A 14,093-nucleotide genomic window follows, 5' to 3' on the forward strand; every position below is an offset into this window, starting at 1 on the left:
AGAAAATACTAATATTTGTAAATAATTTTCAAATTAATTTTATGAATGGATTTTGAACATCATTGACTAAATTGACCTTACAAGAGACATCTGAGATGTATTTTAAAATGGTAGGCTTCAGTGTTTGTGCATTATATATACAGTATATATTGGGATGATCATTTATTTTAATGATTTATTGATCCTCTTGCCACATCCTGCCCAAAGACAGCAAACCTTTCTGACATTTAGCCATCATCTGAGACAGCCTCTATATTATTTATTTTTTTGATCCATTATAACTGTGAAGACCAGATAGTAGTAAATAAGTATTGTTAAGTAAGTTAGTCAGAAACTCTACAAACCGTTCCATTATTTGTAATCTAGACCAGTTTTTATTAATACTACATTATTCTGGGCTGAAAATGTGTTGCACACAGTCAATTATACGTTTTGATTTTATACAACGTTTTTATCTTACTGGGGTTTAGTGCAGCTGGCTTTTTGGGCAAAAGTGCAACAAAGACTTAATGCCTAAAACATTAAGGGCATGATGTTTAGAAATACCTGGCAAGTGTAAGGGCACGTTTATTGGTACAACAGTTTATTTCCTAACTCAAATGGACCATAAAATGGTGCAATGCTGTTGTTTTGTGAAAAGTGCAGGCCTTCCAAGTAGGCCAGACATTTTGCATAGTCATGATGGTGCATATTTCAGAGTTAATGCAGTTTCAATCTATTATAAATGGGTTGTTTGAAGTGCTTCTACTTAAGGGCTTTTGCAAGAGTCTTGTGTGACTTAGATACCTAATTTAACACCCTGGTATCAGAATCCTAGCTGTTGGCAGGTTAACTGTAGTTCACATGCAGACCCAACAGAGGGTGGTGTTCTACAGGTCTGTGGCCCTGAGATGTTGAGATGCAGAGTTTGTCTGCAGGCCTGTGCGCAGGGAGCTGTGACGCTTGTCTCCATCACTGTCTAGACCAGCACCAGGCAGCTGTCTGGGTCAAGCTATAGACTGCTGATACTCGTCACTGTATAGAGTGTGAAAAGATGCTGAAGAGGGAATAAAATAATGTAATAACGTCAATTTTTTATAATGTTGTGATGCCTAAATTCATTTGTGGCGTTTAAAAGAAATCATTTTAGTCTTTAGCGTTTAATTTTTTATTGAATTTTAGACAAAATAGTATACAATTTTAATAAAGAGGTTTATTGTAAATAATCATCGTCTTAGAATCAAAATGAGCAATTTGTAGTTTTTATGCATTTAACAGTGTTTATTCTAAATGATTTAGCCGTAAACATATTTTTTTCATTTTCATGTGGCCTTTTAATCTATAATTAAAAAATTAACTTCCCCTTCCCCTTGTAACAACATCTCTTCTTTAATGAAATGTGGACTGGCGCCAGGGCTGGACAATAATCCCTCACCACTGACATGATATCGCAGCAACAACAATCCAGTGAACCAGTCGATTCTCAATAAACAAAATCAAGTTCCACCCTACTGTTTTCTCATTCGAGAAGCGGTTTCACTCAGAAATGTCACAGAATGAAAGAAAATATGATTGCAATTTCTGCTTTGTGTCAGCTTCAGTAATGGTGCATCCTTAACTGTGTCTTCCAGTAAATCCATGACTGCTGTCCAGGGCACTTAATGTAGATGTTCTCAGTATCTAATGATCTGGAAGGCCAAAAGAAGGCTGCAGAAGGCTGGCTTTGATCACCAGGCATAAACCCACATCCTCATTTCCAGGATTACTTAGACCTCTGATAAGGGCATTTCCTCCCACAGACGCTTTAAGGAATAGTTCACCCAAAAATGAAACCCTCAGGTCATTCAAGATGAGTTTGTTTCTTCATTGAAACAGATCTGGAGAAGTGCAACATTGCATTACATTACCTCTGCAGTGAATGGGTGCCGTCAGAATGAGAGTTCAAACAGCTGATAAAAGCATCTCCACAAGTAACTGACACGACTCCAGTCCATCAATCAAATTACGGTTGAACCGCTGATGTCACATGGACTATTTTACCGATGTCCTTACTACCTTTTTGGGCCTGGCAACGTTTCAGTTGCATTGCTGTCTATGCAGGGTCAGAAACTCTCAGATTTAATCAAAAATATCTTAATTTGTGTTCCAGAAATAAACAAAGGTCTTATGGGTTTGAAACGACATGAGTGAGTAATTAATGACAGAATTTAAATTTTTGGATGAACTATCCCTTTAATGATGAATTTGTTTCTTACAATGATTTTACAATTTTGGGGGCAAAGTATTCCTTTAAGGACAGGAAGAATGTATTTAGGTATGCCTTCTTTTTTCTTTTTCTTTTTTTTAAGAGAATTAAGAATTTACTTAAGTCATAAATCTTGTGTCAGTCCTGGAGCTAATACATTCTTCTTCTTTTTTCAGTGCCTATATCATTGAATTTCTCTGGGAATATTACCTTAGTGGTAATATTATTATTATTACCTTAGCAGGTAGTCAGGTTCTAGTTCTCTTTTACTGGCATCATCAGTCCCTGTGTCTTTTTATGATTCCAAGCAGGGTTCAGTTCTGTAACCCCATGACATTGTCCACTCTGCATTCTGTCTTCCTGATTTCGACAGTAAGTGTCTATGGTCTGTCTCTGGCACACTTTTTGGCCTGCTCTGCACAGCAGACTTAGCAACAGGATTCAACCCAGAATCCAGGACAACCCATCGCAAGGTCATTCCTCCCGATGCAGTGCTGAAAGGTGTGGGCAACCTCCTACATTCATAAAAGACAAAAGAGTTCTTTGGGTGTGTACATGTATTAGAATGAAATTTATTAAAAAAAAAAAAAAAGAAGAAAAGTGCAAGGGGAGGTGTGCACACCTGTGAGAAAGAAATCTAGAGAACAACATCAAATCACCCTTTCAGCTTACTATATACCAGTATTAAAAAAAAGAAATTTAAAAACTTTCCCCCTTCAATTTATTCCTGTCATTTCAATATTTATTAGAAACCTTTGCTTACATTTTTCCTTCCTTACCTTTCTCTCTCTCTGTCTCTGTCTCTGTCTCTCTCTCTTTCTTTATAAACAGGCATTTCTGATTGGAGGACGATGTCTGTCATTATGTCGAAACAGATAAGTCCAGGCAAGTTAAATGTGCCGTGTAAGGGTATTTTCTTTGGATTAAGTGATGTACTTTGGTGGTTTTTCAAAGGCAAAACATCAATGAAAAGTTTGAGAATGATGTACTATTAAGTCAAATTATCATTCAAAACTTATAATAATGCTAAGAGAGGGTTATATTCATGGGCCACACTCACTGTGTTCTAATAATTTATTCCAAAATACATTAAAATTTAATTAACACAAACAATTACTTGAATATACACCTCTTCTAAGAGTATGTTTTAACGTACCTAAAATTCATTTTGATATTTTTAGGGGTATAAAGAAAAAATAGTTGTAATACAACAGTCCTTTAGATGAAGAAAAAGCCTCATTAAAGAGAAAAACGCGATTCTTGAGAAGTAAACTATGTGGCATGTGTTCCAACCAAAGTGCAGGGACAAATAACCCATAAAACAGGAAAAATACCAGCCTTTTTAGTGACTTTTTAGGTTAGTTTAGATTGTAAAATGTAAAGGAAAAAACAATACATAAATAAAATATGTATTTTGCCTTGAAAAATATAATTATAATAATGATAATAATTCTTAATTTTTAAAATAATTTTTACAATGATTAAAAAGTGTAAGGAAAATGTTATTACTTTTTGCACCATTTGACATGTACAGCATGCTGATGTCAAAATGTAAACTTTGACACTTTTTTTTCAAACTGAAATCGACACGAATACAAAGAACGCTCTCAGTTCATATCTCTACCGCTCTATATATCCAAATGAGCAAACATTGCAACATGAGCGTGTTACCCATTTGGTAGAGATGACCTAACCTACTTAATATACACGCTTGCATTTGATGACAGGTGTATTTAGCCCTAGAGAAATCATTTGGGGGTCCATTAAATCTGAATGTCTATAATCATTCCTTTACAAGAATACACAAAATTGCCTGAGAAACACTGTTTGGTTTAACTCACTATTCGGTTTTCAGGTTCCTGGCTGTAAGCGAGCACTAGGGCCAAGTCATGAGTCTGTCTTTCCATTGAAATGGCTCTGAAGCAGCAGAGTGGTCCAGGCTTGAGTTTCTGTATCATTTGTCCAGGTGGAGAAAATAGAACCTGTGCCTCCTCTAAATCTGTCACCTCTGGCTCAGAGCCATGAGAGAGGGAGAGCAAAGGACAGATAAAGAGAGACGAGAGGCAGCAACAAACAAGAGGAAAGAGAGGACTTAAAGACCTAACACGTATACAAACCGATATTCCATAACTATGCCACAAAACTAGATTCAAAACATGTGATGTGTACTGAGAGATGCCAAACTGCATAGTCACTTGTAGTTAGTAACTTCTCATTCTACCCACCCATCTTGATGGTTGAGTGGCAAACATATTGCTAAAGAAGGAATCGTCTGTTCATGTGAAACATTGTTAAAAGTCCAATCATACCAAGCTTTTGCTTAAGAAGGAGGATTATGGGTAAACAGATGTCTCTTACCTTCTCCTGACCCCTGAAAATTTCACCAGTTTGTCTCCTGGTTCAACTAAAAGGGTCTTGGGCAAGAACGTTTTGACAGGGCTTTAAAGTATAGTGGCCACTTGAGACTTGAGTGGGGAACGACAGATATGCGCTTCCTCTTTCACCTACATTTCTTAGACATCATTCACAAGACAGTCTGTTGCATTTGTGCTGGAAATGACACTGTCGAATGAATGAACCTTTGCCTGGATGAATCTATAAACCAGCTGCAATACCCTAATACAATACAATAATAGACAAATGTTAGGTGATTTTAGGATATTAAAATGAGAAGTTGAAATTACCTTGATATGAATTTAATATGTATATTCTTAATGCAAATTCGGTCACACTTAAGTTTGGGGACCAATGAGTAATGGGCTAGGATTTAGGGATATAAAACATTGGTCAAGCAGAATAAGGCATTAATACGTGCTTTATAAGTACTAAAAAACAGGCAATATGCTACTAATATGCATTCTAATAAGCAACTAGTTAATAGTGAGAATCGGCCCCAAAAGTAAAATTGCTGCACTAAATTTACAGTTACCGTAATTTCTACCTCATAATCATATAAATACACTAAGCAAGGGATAATGTACAATCAGCAGGTCATTAAAATAAACCCTGATAGGCTAATCAAGACTTCATCATGAAGAGATTTACATTGTATTTTAAATTCACACAATATTGTTCGCTGCTTCCAAAGCTGTGAGCTCCCTAAAGTTCACTTCGTTTATTTGGATGCCCTGCAACACTATCAAATGAAGACAACACTTGAGTCTCACAGATTAGAGGTTTCAATTATAATGATATATAATATGCTTCTGAAAACAACTATGAATCTAATGCCAATTACTATACTTTTATAATTTGTCCTTGTGAATTTAGAATATAAATATTTCTAATATATTTAAATACTAAAGTTTAACTGAGTATAACATAATTTGACATGCTTAACTAAATCATGGCTGTTATGTTTAATACAAAATGAATGTAGTTAATGGCACTGTAAGGGTGACATATTCAGCAATTTATTTCTGCTTGTTATTTCACATCTAAGATTAATTAGGCTGAATAAAAAACACCTTTTCACTGTCTTTATTTTGAACAAAAACTTCATGAAGTACTGTGCAGTGACTGGTAGGTATTTCCTTCTCCACTTTCTGAAAAGTGAGGTACTGTATCAATGTACAGTTGTTCCCGTGTTGTTTGAAGTTTGCATTTTATGTTTTTATCCAAAGTGATTTAGAAATGAGGAACACCACAAGCAATTTGTGAAAAATCAGTAAATAAATGGACAATGTTTGAGTATTAAATTTGATAATTATTTGAGTAACCCATAATGATACCGGAGAGATGAAACTTGGTTGTACAGAAAATCAGCTGAGAGCAGTGTAATAACTTGAATGCAGTGTGTAATAAACAGAGGATTATTAAAAGTTTAAACACACAGAACTGATGATATTCTCAGTGTTTGTACTGCTGATGGCAGTATTATATCAAGTCACAACAACACAGAGTAATGTGTACCATTTAACCAATACCGAGTGATATGTTAAAATGATTATGGTTTTTAAGTTGTAACTAAATTTGCAATACACAGCTTCTCTCTCTCATGGGTGCTGGTAGTTTAATGGTTAAGGATCTGGGTATGTATGTTGATGAAAAACAAAGCTTGCATTTCAATGCCAGGTAGAGTGACTCCTGAAACCAAGAGAACTTTCTCTTGTCTCAAATGTTCATTTGTAAAAGTTTCCCCTATAGCAAAAGTGTATTATTTGGATTTTTTAATAATTAAATAATATTAACAGATCAATGTGTGTTCAACTGTTTGGAATAGAGTATCCTAAGCACTGGAAAACAAGACATCGGCAACAGAAAATAGCAGGGAAAGCATAGTATAACTCTGCCAACCACTGCCACAATGTTTCCAATAAATTTGCCAAAGTTTTAGCGTATTTCAAAGTTTTGGCCACCACTGAATAATGAATAGATAATGTGTTTGTCAATTTTAGACAGTTTTTCGGTCTCAGATTCATCCATAAGTTTGGTCAAGGCCTTAAAATTTAGACTAGCAAATGAGGTCTTTTTTAGAAAACTGCCAAAATATTGTCTGCCTCTCCATATCATTGCCAAGTTTATAGGTGTGTTGAGGTAGATCCCATCCTTGCCTGTAGGATCCCGCCACTATGACAAGTTTGAACCGCCGCCTGTGTTTGATGTTGGAAGATGATGAGTCATCAAAGCTTGTCTTTGCTCATATCTATTTGCATGCAGACGACTCTTCCCAGGTTTATATTACTGCTTGAATCCGAGCGTGCATTGGTGTAGTTTTATCATTTGTTTAATGCTAAACAACTATTGTAGATAACTTATTCTCAATTCAATAACGCTTTATTTTAAGGTGTCCTTGTTATTACTATTACAATAACAATAAATTATGCATAACTACATGCAAGTAACCCTAAGCCAAACCCTAATCCTAACCCTAACAATATAGTAAGTACATATAGTTAATTAACATTAACCAGTACTGAAATGTATAATTACACTGTAACAAGGACACCTTAAAATAAAGAGTAGCCCTCAATTCACTAAAAACTTCAAATTCGGCTAAAAATGTTTTTTTTTTTTTTTTCCCACGTTGATCTTTGTCAGGCATAGAGCATGTACGCTTCAGATTGTTGTGACTCATAGAATATGCAGTTACCTGTTCACGTAGTCCTGTGTGATTTAATGCAAATACCTGCACCCTCTTGTCAACTAAAATAATGGCACAAATTACAGACAAATATATTGTTTTTCATTGAAGCTTTAGAATTCAGCCGCTCAATGAGGATTTAAAAGAATCTTAGACAGATATTATGTTATGTGAAGCTGCTTTAAAACAATGTTTAGTGTTAAAAATGGTATTACAAACAAACAATAAATAAATAACAACTACCAAAAACGAAAGGTTATATTTTATAGTTTAGATCTGCATCTACATTGTGCAAATTCTACATTATCTCATTCAATTGCCTCCGATCAGTTAACAAATTTTCTACATGCATAATGCACAAAGTTTTTTTTTTTAAATAAATGTGTCCGATATATGCAAGATCTTTGGAAATCTGCTTTGCAGATGGGCAACTTGAAAATCACTTCATGAACTGGAAAAAGCAAATTATCTTGAGCAGAACATAGAAAGGGTGAAGAAAAGGTGCTAAAATGAAAACAATTCTTCAGTATTGTAACAGTCTGGTACATTTGTGAATGATTTGGATTCTGGAATGCAGTGAGATGTTTGTTGTTATAGGTGGACAGTTGGCTTACTGTAACTCCACCGGGAGTTCTAAATGTGGGAGGCCTGCGTGGGGGAGAGAATCCAATCCACCAACTCTTGATCTGTAATAGTTTTGGTATGTTTTCCTGACAAGCCTGTGATTCGTTGACCCACTGACGGCTCTGTGATGTGGTGGAGGTCTGGTCTTAATAGGCAGTCTTCTGGTTTTTTATGGTTTTCAAGCCCCAGCCAGAATGGCAAGAGACCCCAGCATGCTGGTAAGCGTGATTAGTTTCTCGTGAGAGTTCAATTGATCTGCTTTGTGTCACTGTTGAAAGAACTGATCCCTAGTTATTTATTTGAATAAGAGCTGTTGTTCTTTGATGACTCACGGGGAAGCTGATGGTTAAATCATTAGGAATCTGCACACTGTTAAACCTGCCCCAGTTATTTTGGTTCAGTAGGTTACCCAAGTATGCATTCAACATGAAGGAAATATTCTTTGACTTAGTCATTTGTAGAGTCAGCAGACTATGTTAGTCTGTAACTTCTCTTATCCAAATGTGACTCCTCATCAGAGCTTGTTATATTATTAGATCTTAAGAGCTCTTTGTCTCATCTAAGAGTAAGGCACAGGTGTTTTCCGATGTTTGAATAGTCAAGCACTTTTCTGTCAAGCACTCTTTCCCTTTCACTAATAATACATGACCGCACACACAACCCCTGCTTTCTTCTTTCTTCTTTGGCTGCCTTGTTCTCTCTCTCTCTCTCCAAGTAGTCTTCCTCAACCTTCTCTCCTGAATGTTGATTGTCTGATGAGTGTTAATGTGTTGGCCCCCAGGCATTTGTCATGTATTTCAAAACCATCTGACTGTTGTGCACTATCTAGCTATTATTAGAGACTGGCAAAAACGGCTGCTCCATGCTCCCAGTCAGCGGAAAAAGTGTGTAGGCTATCTAACTGGTAGAGAGGAGCTGAATGATCCTCAAGACCCAGACTAGAGTCTTCAGGGAGGAACGTTGCTGAACTGCACAGCAATAGTGGCAATTTCATGCTCTTATGAAACAGATTTTTGTAAGAGTTGTTTTGCAAAGTAGTTCATGACATGCTCTTTGTGTGTATTTCCAGAGTCTGGTCAGTTGATGAAAGGGAATCTCATATGGGATTCTTGGTAGCGCTAATGCTTAGTTGCCCCATGGAAATGCTCCTTCAAACACCCACAGCCTTGATTTTGTGCTTGTGCTAACTTGTTTCATAAAAATCTTATTAAAGCCGGAACATAATTTTCACGTAACATTCTGATTGTGTGTCCATGTCAGACAAGTTTAATGATACAATGCTCATTTTCTTTTGACCTAGATAAATTTATTTATTTAAAAAATGCTCACACTTGCACACACCCCTTCTATGATATGACTGTTTTTCATTTCTAAATTAAAATAAATGGTAATATTTTGTTATGCAAAAATGTCAGGGTAATACAACTGTCATGAAGAAAAAAATTGAAATACTTTTGTTAGCGAATAACGAATATTGTGTGACTAACATAAAACAGGAAATGATAATGTAGACCCCGTGTATGTGTGTGTGTGTGTGTGTGTGTGTGTGTGTGTCAAAGTCAAAAAGTCTCTTTAGATAATGTGATGGCAAAGGTTAGGTTAGTTAATGGAACTTGATGACTACATTTTAGTTTCTTTATTTTTTAGAGTAAATAATAATAATTGTGATATAAAGAGCACATTAGACATTAAACTTGCACCACATTTTTCATATGAGAATTGGTGAATTCTGGTAAACAAGTATTATGTTGTAATGTCCCTTGTTTGGGAAAATTAGACTGCAATATGGCTTTTTTTTGTTTTAAACATTGAGGATGGATGGATTTGGTTGCATGTTTAAGCAGTCTAATCTTCATTCATTTTCTTGATTAAGAAAACAGCAGGGAATCCCTCCTCCACACAGAAGTGCTGAGAATGCACCTCTGATGGGTGTGAAATGTTATACAGTATCTAAGCGAAACTGAGGAATCTACATTAACCTGAAGAGGGTCACGAGTAGGCTGACTGCAGAATGTAGCCTGCTGCAGTTGTTTGACAAGCTCCCTCCCTTCTAATTTATTAGAGTAAACATTTTCATTCTTTTTATAACGTAAAACATTTATCATTTAATTTCATTGCAAAAAAAAGCTATACCATTACACAGCTAAAAACAGCCTGAATCAAAACAATATGATCCACAGACAAAATAATAGTGAAGTGTTGTGATTCATTCTTGGTTTAAGCCAGAGATCACTCTCAAAATGCTTCAGATGTGTGTGTGTGTGTGTGTGTGTGTGTGCGCATTCTGGCAGCATTTCGGTAGTCCTGAAATATGTTTTCATGAATGTCAAAGAAGAAGACAAAAATTAGCCATAGAACAACAACGAACCACTGTTGGACAGAATGTGCCTTTAATGTATATATTGTATTAATATTTGCATTAGAGCTCAGTTTAACTAACTACAATTAAACATAGATAAACACATTAACTACAATCAAATATACATAAAAATAACACATTCAAAAATTAATTTTGTACATGAATTCAGAAACCGAAACAATTCATGCTTAAATTTCCACCGATGTCTAAATGTCTGATTTACTCTTCACTGTGGGCTTGTCTTAGCAAATGTTTTTATATTGAATTGTATTAATAATTAAGTATATCATGTCATTATTTCTTTAATGTCATTATGTTTTTATTGACTGACAACCCAAGTGTAAATAATAGTAGTGGATTTGATCACTGTATTTAAAAAAAAATGAAATTAACATTTTATATGTATGTTTTTGCTTACAGTGTTTCTCTCTGTTCTCTCAAATAAACAGCGAGTATTGTACAGTATTGTCTCACTGTACTCGGTGAAGCACACATACACATAATCATGTGCGTCTGCCACTGTCTTCTAAACTTCCCCTGTGTTACTGAAGCAGACTGAGTTTGGGTGGCCCTCCACCTTCTAAAAATATATGAACTCCATTCTTTACAGATTAATATGAGAACCCTGAACACACACACACACACACACACATACTCAGACAGAACTATGGCGTTTTCACAGTCATTAGCATTCATCATCATCTTTGTCTGCTGTGGGGGGAAAAAACACGAAATTTTTAAGCTCTGAGAACTCAGCACTGTCTCCACTGATCAAGTGAAGTCTGCACTGCGTGATTAAACACAGGAGCTGTAAAGATGAATTTGTATGTTCCATGTCATAACTTCCTTTGTGGTTGAATTGATATTCAAATCCACCAAGTTCCTGCTCAGCTGTATTGTTGTGTGCAGATCAAATATGAGGATGGAAACAACGTGAGGGATGAGGACGAGGATAGGAAACTTTTACCTTTACTCAATTACATTCCAAGTCAAAACATCTTTCTACATTCTTGAAAAACATTGGGTTCCTTGTTATCTGTAAGTAAAGAAATAAATAACATTAAACATTGAAAAACAGAATTTTTCCCATAGCTTTGAAATCTCATTCGCACTTCTGAATATTCAAACATGCTGAGACTCGATCAATCATGAAATAAAACAGCCAGTGGCATTGAGAATCACTGACTTCAAACTTGGTGCAATGCATCTTCACATGGCATATTTGTAATTAATAAAACTGAATTTTGAGTGCATTAGCCCAGGGAAATATTTTCAGTGAATCAAGATGTTTCAGTCTGTTCATTACACAAAGCTATTATATGCCTTCAGAAGATTTGGAATATGCATCAACTTTTATGATGCTTTTTGTCTTTTTTTATTTTTATTTATTTTTTTAAAATGGTTAAATGCTACTACAATAATACAATATCTGTCTTAAAATAGTATTCTTAATTTTTACAAATTGTAATGCTCTGCCCCAAAGGAGTCTTGTTTTTTTCAAGAATATATATTATGCTTACACTGATGTTACCATGCATAAACACACAGATGCTTGTAAATAGAAACTCGTATACAAAATTATTCACACTCTTTGTATATAGAAATACATGCACAGATGCATACATACTCAAAGGAAATATGAAATACACTTAAAATGTTTTGTAAAACTTTCAATTTATTGTATTATAATTATATTCACACACACACACATTGGGTTTCCATGTTTTATGGGGACTCTCCATATGCGTAATGGTTTTTACACTGCACAAACTGTATTTTATATCCACTTACCCTAACCCTTAAATTTTAGAGAAAAAAAAATGTCCTGACAAGGTATTACTATACTTGTGGGGACATTACTATGCTTACCCAAACCATAGATTTTCACTTTTTTTACAGCCAGTTATAAAATACTATAGACTAATCCACACCCTAACACCCTAAATACAATTTCCATTTTAATTTTTCTTTTCATTTTAAAAATGCAAACAAATAATATTTCATCTTTTCATTAATTACAAATATTTGCAAATCATATGTATTTAATGTCTGCATCCACTGAAATACACTGTAATTAATTAATTATTTTGCTGATTAGTCATAACTCATAATATTGTCAGGCTGAGCTCTAACCTCATAAAAGCTCTGATCTGTATCTAGGTATATAGAGTATAATGAAAAAAACAAACAAACAGAATAACTCATGAATTCTACTGTTGATTCTAATTGCATAATTGATTATCAAGTGGATAATTACAAAGAGTGATTGTACTTTTTAAGTACAAGTACAAGTAATATTTATCAGGATATGAGTTTAAGTTGTTTTCATTTGAGTTGATTTGTTTACTTGCACACACTGAAAAGAGTGTTATTAAGAAATTCTGTTCTTTTAGAATATCAGTATTGCTGGTTTAGAATGATTTTGAGAATTGTTACTTCCCTTTTATATGATGGACAATGATTTCATGTGAATTTTATGCAACCGTTATTTTATTATTTTCTGATATGATCAAATATGCATGTTTTGTATTGTTTTATGACATGGTTAATTTCTACAGACAGTAAACATTTTACAGTAAAACTTCAATAACATGTAGAAAATAAAATGTAACAATATTTAAAGCTGTGATTTATGCTGCTATCCATCAAAGAAAAGCATACCCAAGTATTTTAAACTGTACAAAAGGCAATAAACAGGTTTTTATTTTATCTCTGCATTCTCAACAGAAATGCTTGATTTTAAATGGCTTAGTTTGGCAGTTTGTCAAGTACCAGAGGCAGTTTCTGAGAATTTAAGCATCTTGTGATATCAGGTGACATCATTACATCTTCAAATAAATTTTACATGGTTTCACAGAATTTAGTCATGGAACAGTTATTCATCAAAAATAGATCTGACGTTGATACTGTTTTTATTCACTTTAATTTTATTATTTTCAGCTGTATTTACATACAGTGCAAATTGAGTATTTCATTATTATATAAAAGGCCAGAACCACTTGAATATTGTTAATATTACTCTGAACGAACAGTCCGTTTATCTTAGTTTCACTGCTATCTGATAAGAGATTTAGCCTCTGGCTTCATGTCATGTGCATGCCCTCTTTGGGACAGAAGATGTGTAGAAAACACACATACACACACACACACATGCACAGTGTGTGAGAATGTTAGCTATAGTTGAAAGCAATGATAACAACTGAGTAAACAAATTAGAATTCATATGCAGCCGCCATCACACAACAAAATGTTAAAGATGTAAAAATAGCTTCCTTTTGATCAACTTGCATCACAGTATACAAAGAATATATTTGAACGTCTGGTTTAAAGCTCATAGACTACGCTTCAAACCAGGCTCTAGTTTGTACATTACTGTTTTTTTTCTCTAAGTTACTCCTTTGGGTGTCGTAGTCTTTGGTGCACATATGGGTGTGCTGGAGGAGAGAGTGGGAGAGGCATTACATCTATTAAAAAAAAAAAAAAAAAAATCCTTTAAATTAATGTGTGCCTGTGAGTGAATATGTGTGTGACTGGTCTAAACGAGTGGGTGAAGGGGTTATGGGTCAAGGATTCTTAGCTCTCAGGAAAACTTCCACTTACCTCACAGGAACAATCAATCCTCACCCACGCAAATCTCAACAAACCTTTATGGTCTTGACTGTGAATTTAAAACAAAGCCTAACAGGCCTACTAAAGACCTGCATATTCGAACAGCAAAATTCTTTAATTTTGCATAAAAATTAATGTCTGCTGCTGCTTTGAATAACAGTTTGTGTTGCAAATTGTCTTGTTTGTCTGGTTCA

This window comes from Onychostoma macrolepis, chromosome 06, assembly GCF_012432095.1.
Source record: "Onychostoma macrolepis isolate SWU-2019 chromosome 06, ASM1243209v1, whole genome shotgun sequence".
NCBI lineage: Eukaryota > Metazoa > Chordata > Actinopteri > Cypriniformes > Cyprinidae > Onychostoma > Onychostoma macrolepis.